Source organism: Mercenaria mercenaria, chromosome 10, assembly GCF_021730395.1.
Source record: "Mercenaria mercenaria strain notata chromosome 10, MADL_Memer_1, whole genome shotgun sequence".
NCBI lineage: Eukaryota > Metazoa > Mollusca > Bivalvia > Venerida > Veneridae > Mercenaria > Mercenaria mercenaria.
The window spans coordinates 47,004,776-47,013,211 of NC_069370.1; the positions used below are offsets into that span (position 1 = coordinate 47,004,776).

At 35.7% G+C, this 8,436-nt stretch overlaps 1 protein-coding gene across 3 annotated transcripts in view; it reads right to left on the reverse strand.

Moving 5' to 3' along the window:
- Nucleotides 1–4,159, reverse strand: part of LOC123560750 (cell adhesion molecule DSCAM-like) — a 104,054-nt gene extending 99,895 nt beyond the window's left edge. For 2 of the 3 annotated variants that reach the window (XM_053552994.1, XM_053552993.1), the window contains exon 1: nt 3,742–4,158. The gene's annotated coding sequence lies outside the window, so the exon portion shown is untranslated. Of the gene's footprint in view, nt 1–3,741 lie in introns of all 3 variants that reach the window. The other variant, XM_053552991.1, reaches the window with a different exon arrangement.
- Nucleotides 4,160–8,436: the final 4,277 nt, after the last annotated feature.

Consider the following 8,436-nt stretch of genomic DNA (forward strand, 5'->3'; position numbering starts at 1 on the left):
ACGTGAAGTAAACTGAACCTCACGAAGAATATTGACTCCCATACAAAAAACGACCCCCGGTCATTTGGTCAAATTTAGTGATAACTTATGTATCTAAGGCCTAAGTGCTGCATTTTATGCACCCACTCGGGGGAATGGGGCAAATAGATTTGCCCTTGTCCGTCCGTCCATCCGTCCGTCCTTCCGTTTGACCATTAGCCCCAGATACCATCACTTGACACAGAAATCAGAGCATTCCGCAACGGGAAAAGAGATTCTATTTCTAGACGCTGTATCTTGGTGTATACATTTTTTTTTCAGGAAAATAACAATTCACAATACGTTCACAAAACACACCAGTGTCAATAATCCCTGCAAACTTCGGTATGAAGTAATTCTTCAGAAGAAAACTGCACAAGAAACTGCTAGCATAGAACTTAGTATTAATAGAAGTTGCAATACTTAGCAGTGGCAGTAAGGTACGGTAGCGGCAACAATAGAAAGTAGTAGTAGTAGTAGTAGTAGTGGCAGTGGCAGTGGTAGTGGCAGTGGCAGTTGCAGTAGCAGCAGCAGCAGCAGAGGAATAAGTGACAGCAACAACAGCAGCAGGAGAAGAAGAGGTAGATGTACAAGACGTATTAGTGGAAGCAGGTATAGTAGTATCAGTAGTAGCAGTTGTAGTAGTAGTAGAAGTAGTAGTAGTAGTAGTAGTAGTAGAAGAAGAAGAAGTACATGTAGTAATACCAATAGAAGTAGCGGCACCAGTAGTAGTAGTACAATCAAAATGTTAACTATAGCAATGGAGGGTATTAGAGTTGTAGATCTAGTAAAATTGTCCGTTAGGTTTGGTGGGGATCACTTTTTAATAGATATTATCGTCGAAAGTCTTTTTAGGAGCCGGTGTTTTACACGGAAAGAGTAACTTTTTTAAATAGAATAATGTCCGGGAATCGATATTGTATGAGAGTTCGAATGTAGTAATTTCGGCAGTGAGTATTTTACATGGAAGGAGTCACTTTTTCTATAGAATAATAACCGGGATCGTTATTCTATGAGATTCGAAGGGAGTCATCTTTAGGGAGTCAGTATTTTACTTGGAGGGGTCAGTTTTTCTATAGAATAATGACCGGGGGTCGTTCTTCTATAGAGTTTTCAAAGGGAGTCAGTTTTTTATAAGGGGAGTCAATATTTTACAGGAAGGGAGTCACATTTTCTATAGAATAATGACCGGGGGGTCGTTATTCTATGGGGGGTCGAAATACTTCATTACACCGGCATGTGGTGTCAAACAATTTCATCATGGAAATAAATCAGAATATAATTATCAGACTAATATAATGTCATACGGACAGGACTGTTTCAATGAGCCAAACATATTATTACTTTTATTACACAATGTATAATTTATGCATGGCAGCTGGATATCAAATTAAAATAATATACTATTATCAAATACCACAAGTTATAAAAGGACATTTTCTTACTTAAACAAAACGGAATTGATGGGATGTAATACATATATACAATTAATTAAATATAAAGATAGATGGGAGATATGAAGTAAAATTGCAACATTTTGTAGAAATTATGAATTATGAACATTGCCATGCTAAAATAAAAACACAGTCTTGGTCTTGATCCATTCCTGTACCATTATAAGTTAAACTGTAACATAGTGTCCAACAATTATATGAGCGCCGCTATGCTGAAACCAACATAAGGGATTTGCGACCAGCATAGCTCCAGATCAGCCTGAAAAATCCATGCAGTCTGTTGCAAGCAAGTGCTGCAATTGATAAACTGACAGTATGGAATCGAATGATCTGGACCCTTGCTGCTCGCAAAGCTCTGATACTGGTATTCGCATAGCGGCCCTCAGTTACAAAATGTAAATTATAGGAGAGTATTTATTGTTAACGATGTTAGGAAGGAATTGTTATTACATTTACTAGTATCAAAATACGAACAACAAAACTTCCGTACCAGTGATAACATCACATCAGGAAATAAAATAATCTAATTATGTCCTTGTATGAATCATTCTTATTTATTGCTTTCAGTTAGTACATTGAATTTCATAATTTCATTGAGTTTCGTACATTTTGTACAGTGAATTATGTAAATGGTTTGATTTTCTCTTTTGTTATTATTGTTGTTGATTTTTTTTTATAAAAGAAACTGTTTTAATTTATGTCATTCGCAGAGAATATAAAAAAAGGGGAAAACTTAATATACTTTCTGAAAAATGAAGAGCTGCTTTTGAAGAATTAAAAAGTAAAAACATAATTATAATTATTATATTTCTAAACTGACCACAAAAATGCTTTTGTAAATTTGGACCAATTTTTTTCCTTAAAACCCAAGGATCGTTAAAACAATTGTAAATTATATTAAATCGTTTTTATCTGTGTATACACGGTTTGTAATTAATTGATTTATGAATATATATATTTACAGCATAAATCAATAATGCTCAATATTTTAAGATTTTTCAAACATGAAGTTGTAATTCGCTTCACATGATTATATTCTTTGAATGCCGTCAAGTCAAATATTTCATATACAAAATCAAACAAATATTGCCCGCCAGTTAACACCATTGCTTTCATTATTGCCATGGCCATGTTATTAAAAATACTTGTTTTATGTTCAGTTTCAGAATGTATATAATAATATGTCTGCGCTATTCTATTCGTAATTATTCAAAGTCAGCTTCAGTGAAAAAGCTGTATGAATTTGGTAAACTGAGAACTTGGATTTCTGGTCATAACAACTAGCTTAGAGTAAGAACTGTTAGGAATTAATTTATTATTTAAGCAAATTCAGTTTAAATATTAGTTAAAATTATACTGCTATCTGTGGTTTATGCATTATTAAAGCGTTCTTTTATTACGCTTCCAGACATTATATATGAATAACGCAGATTTCAAATATAGTACAATGAAACTGCTTTCAAATCCAAACAATTGAAGACTGTACTTTGTTGTCATAAAATGCGTTTGTCTGATCTGATCATGCTGTAAAATGCAGAACCATGTGCAGTTGTAAATAAATTTTGTTTGTTGTTTTGTTTGAGTTTTCGTGGTACTGATAGGACCATCTGGTTGCGTTTTTAGCGTTTGTAGTTAAGGAAAACTCCAGTAGTACATTAAAGCATTTTAGGCGCTTAAGAAAAAGCTATGACCTTCCGCAAGCCTTGTTTGTAATTTTCTCGCTGTGTATACATTGTCAAATCTCAAACATTTACTACAAACATGTTTTTTTTTTTTTATAAAAGTAGTAAATGATATAATGGCCACAACGCATTTAATTTGTAGAAATCAGCGTTATAAACGCTTTAGTACATTATATTTGATAAAGAACATATTTTTATATAAGCTGTATAACTTAAATTCATTATTTTATGAATATTAAACTACATAAAATTATAGCTATTTCCTTTTTCTAAACGAGCAAATTGTTACTAAGCCACTTTAAATACGATATACGTTACAATGAAGGAATTATTTCAATACGATGTTACGAGACGCATCTCGTACATTTAAAAAGTACATGTATTAATTAAATATTCATTACTAGAAAAAAAACATTTCATAATCTCTTCTGTCTTTGTACATGCACCATACACGGCATTAATTAATATGATGTAACTGGAAAGGGCATGCAATGCATAAAAATAACGAGAAAAAAATAACGAATACGTATAGCTTTTATAATACAGCAATGAATATTTGTACAAATCATTTTATGCAAATATCTTACCGAATTCTTTAGGTGATAATCCATTCCAATCCGATATACTTACACATGTCTTAAAGAACAAAAAGATAAGCACATCACTTCTTCTTTAGGAGAAGTCAGTTTACGAACGAAACTTTCTGTGTAACTGTACTATAATTCCTGTATTTTTTTCTATTTAAAGCGTATCATTTGCACTTCCAAATCATAGTGAATCTAGTTTTAAAGAAAAATGTATCCAACAGTGTAAATGAATAAAGGACATGTCAAAAAGTTCTGCAGGATTAATATCAAAAGAAATTATCTTTATGACAAGTATGATATTAGTGCACGATGTAATTAGTCGCTTGTCCTCATCCGCGCTATCAGAACATTGGTGTATTTACGCGTGTCACAGCGCTTCGTGTTTCGGATATTGACCAATGATCGACTAGTGGTGGCTCTCAATTCATTGCTTTCAAACTGTGGTGAAAACAGGCGCGTGTCATCCCAACATAATCTTTCTTTCCCAACCAGCACCTATTTCCTTTTAATTACAATTTCATCTCTAAGTTGACAGAGAGGCGTTATTGGAATGGAATTGGAACCAAATTTAATATCAATCGAGCTTTACTTGATATCAAGTTAGTTTTATTCCAGATTTACTATGTGACCTGACATAAAATGAAATAGCAGTAGTTACGAGAAATGTGTGATAATGCATTCATCATGAGTTTTAAACGTGTGTAGGTCTCGAAAAAGCAGAGTTCAGAGTGAAAGGACACATGCATTAAATATTCATTCTAGATTTTTACAAAGAGAGAGAGAGAGGAGAGAGAGAGATTATTGGGGTAAACGCAAAAAAGTCCACTCTTTCCTAATTGATATGCTGGTAGGGTTTTTAGTAAACTTTTGTAAAGTTCCTGCGATAGTTTAATTCGGGATTATAAGAACACTTTTAATTCAAAACATAGACCTCTCATAGTACAACTGATGTCATATCTTCTAAACTAAATTTACAATAAAATACATACCTGAACGTTAGCGCATACTTGTTTCTCAAGTTTATCTACGTTTGAGCTACGGCCATGACGTCATTTCTTATATTTGGAACTGTTTAAATAATCGGAATCTTTAAGACCCCAGTCACATAAATTTCCAAGAAAATAATCATGACAGTACTCACTTGTGCATTGTGCATGTTCTCGCGGCTCATAATGTAATCTACGTTGCCAATGAATTCAAATTTAATCATAAAATGTCATGTTACATGCGTGGCTGATTGATTTTACGAGGGCACCTGGAAAATCTCTGCAACCAGGGAATAGGACAATTCGATCAATAAGGTCATTGATAATATAGATCCGCCACTCTAGTGTAACATAATTGCCTCTATATGTCGCAATTACCACAATCGTTCGTCTCCAAAACCTCAGTCTACAGCGCATTAAATCCCGTACAGTCCCGTGCTTGTTTGCAGACGTAATAGATATTTCTTGTCGTAAAACATACAAACGTGCATTAAGACCTGTAATTCCAGGTCCATGTTTGTTTGCAGAAGTAATAGACAATTCTTGTCGTAAAACACGTGCGTAATGTTTGAAACAATGGTGTAAGTGAGCTTCTATTTCCTAGAACAATTGATCCATTTTGTAGCAAATTAGCAAAGAGAAGTGACAATGTAAATCATGATACAAAGGTTCCTAACGTGCTTCATTTCATTTATACACTAAGTAACGTATTCATAAAGATTTTGTCTTTCTTTTTTTTCAACAATAGCTAGGCAGGGTTTTACTCAGTAGGACAAACATACAATTATCAAATTATTTCCTTTAAAGGTTGTGTGTTCGATCCACTGGCAATGCGACTCATCTCACGCACTATATCATCAAACTCAAAAGTTGATTTTACGACAATTGACAACCAATGAACCATCGACAGTAAGAATGTACTCTAATTTGCGAAGTATCAGGTAGTAAAAAGTACAACCTATGGCCGTATGCCCAATGTTAAATGACTTCACATTCATCGAACCTTTGGAATAGGAATAGTTTTTTGTACTTGATTGCGGACACATTCGTAGAAGCGTGAGAATAAAATGCCATGAAACATGCTTTACTCGAAAACTCAAATCCCGAATGAATTCGTATTAAAGAAAGGAAACGACATTTATTGACTTCAAGTTGGATATGAAAACCAAATGGGAGATTTCACTGCACAAAACATGGTTACCAGAAAAGTTTTTTTTTCATAATTGTAACATTATATTCGGGAAAACTACAAATACGTTTAACCTTTCAAAACAAGTTGAGATAACCCTCAAAAGAAACATATATTACATAAAAACTGTAGTAAAGAGTATGATAAAACACATTTAAGAGCTCCGAAAGTTCTGAATTCATTACCAGTGTTTATTGAAGGGTCTGCAAGTGTTTTTTGCTTTTAAAAACTTAAAAGATATTTCCTAGATTCACAATTCAAACCGACTTAGTTTTAAGTATTTAGGATCGTTCTTTTTTCTAACGTTAAGATTTTTTTCATACTCTGAGATCTTGAAGAGCATTAGTTTCTGAGACAAACAAGAGAAGAAAAAGCAGAGGTCACCGAACTCGTTTTAATTTTATAGGGCATTTTCTTCGTCCACTGTTTAAGCATTTCTGAAATTTTGTGAAAATGAAAAAAGAAATGGTGGTACTTAATAAAACATATAATATCTCACTTATTGTTATAGGGATTTCAGGTCTTACAGTTTACTATGAATACAAGGTGATTTCAGTATTATATAAGCATAAATGTCACTAACATTCTTTCATTTTTACATGTTGACATAATTACCCCACCCACTTTATTTTCAATGGAAAAACGTATTTAAATAAAAATATTTTGCAGCTTTAATGACACACAAATTTGCTTCAAAATAGAAAGAAAATCATCTAAGAAATTTATTCAGAAAAAAAACTTTAATAACTAATGAATTTTGATATTTGTAGTTCTTTTTGTTTTAATTTATATGTCCTAGGTAATATAAAGTGCTATGTTGAAACGTTTATTACGATTGTAGCTTATCATTATATATATGATGGAAATGCTGACCCATCTAGGCACTAAAGCAATTTGCAAACTCCTGGAAATTTACAACTACAGCTGGACACAAGGACTGCTTCCACATATATGGAAAGAGGCAGCCATGATCCCCATCCACAAGAAAGGAAGGATCCAAAGAAAGCTGCAAGCTACCGCCCAATCAGCCTAACCAGCTGTGTTGGAAAGACCATGGAGAGGATTGTGAATGCACGCCTGAAGTGGTACATGGAGACTAACAACCTATTTGCAACGCAACAAGCTGGCTTCAGACAATTCCGCTCCACTGAGGACCAGACCACTTATCTATCGCAAGAGATAGAGGACGCCTTCCAAGAGCAGAAAGTCATGCTTACAGCATGGATTGATCTGCAGAGGGCGTTTGACAAAGTCTGGACTGATGGACTCCTCGTCAAGCTGATGAGGACTGGAGTAGGAGGTCACATGCTGAGGTGGATTAAGTCATACCTCCACAACAGGAGAGCAAGAGTCAGTTTAGGACATGCCAGTAGTAGGAAGTTCCTGTTGCGTCATGGTGTCCCACAAGGCGGAGTATTATCCCCTACACTCTTCTTGCTTTTCATCAATGATCTGGTGTCTGAACTACCGAAAGGAGTTAAGGCTGCTCTCTACGCTGACGATCTGGTGTTATGGTGTAAGGAAGAACATGCCACTACTGCCACATACAGGATGCAAGAAGCCATCAACAAGCTTTCAGCTTTGGATGAAGATTGGTGTGTATCGATCAATACAAAGAAATCGTCCACCAAACTATTCTCCCTGTCGTCAAAGCAGAGGGCGGGTAAAATCAAGATGGGAAATACTTCGCTGATTGAAGCAGACGAGACAAAATACCTTGGAGTGACCTTTGACAAACGGCTAACCTGGAAGCCCCACATTAGTCAAGCAGAAGGGAAGGCCCGTAAAAAGCTTGCCATGATGCGCAAACTTGCTGGAACAACGTGGGGAGCAAACGAGCAAATACTCAAGACAGTATATCAGGGAACAGTGAGACCCCATTTAGAGTATAGCTCAACTGCCTGGTCCACTACTGCCAAAACTAACCAACAGGCTTTAGACAAGGTTCAGAACCAAGCATTACGGATCATGACAGGTGCTACAAAGTCTACACCAATCTCCTTCGTGGAGAAGTTAACAGGCACACAGCCGTTACAAGACAGAAGACATGCAAAGGTTCTACTTCAAGCAGAGAAGTTCAGGTCTTTTCAAGGCCATCCCATGAAAGCCAAGCTAGATGGCTATACAAAGAATTGGCTCAAACGTAGCAGCTTCGTATATGAGGCAAAGAAACTCAACCGAGAGTTCAAAACTGAGCTGAGCACTCCAACGACTCCCTTAGGTAGTGAAGACATCATAAACCCACTAGCGAATGATCTGTCCTCAGTGACTGTGAGACTTGCTGTTCCTCGTCTTGACTGCGGGAAGCAAGAGGATGAAGGCATTCGGAAGAGCCTCACACTTGCTATGATCAATGAAGACTATCCTCCGGAATTATGGACTCTCATGTCTATACAGACGGATCAGTCACATGCGCCGTCAAAGATGGAGGAGCAGGAGTTTTCATTCAATACCCATCTGGCAAGAGAGAAACACTACATGCAGCCACAGGAAAACACTGCAGCAACTATAAGGCAGAGA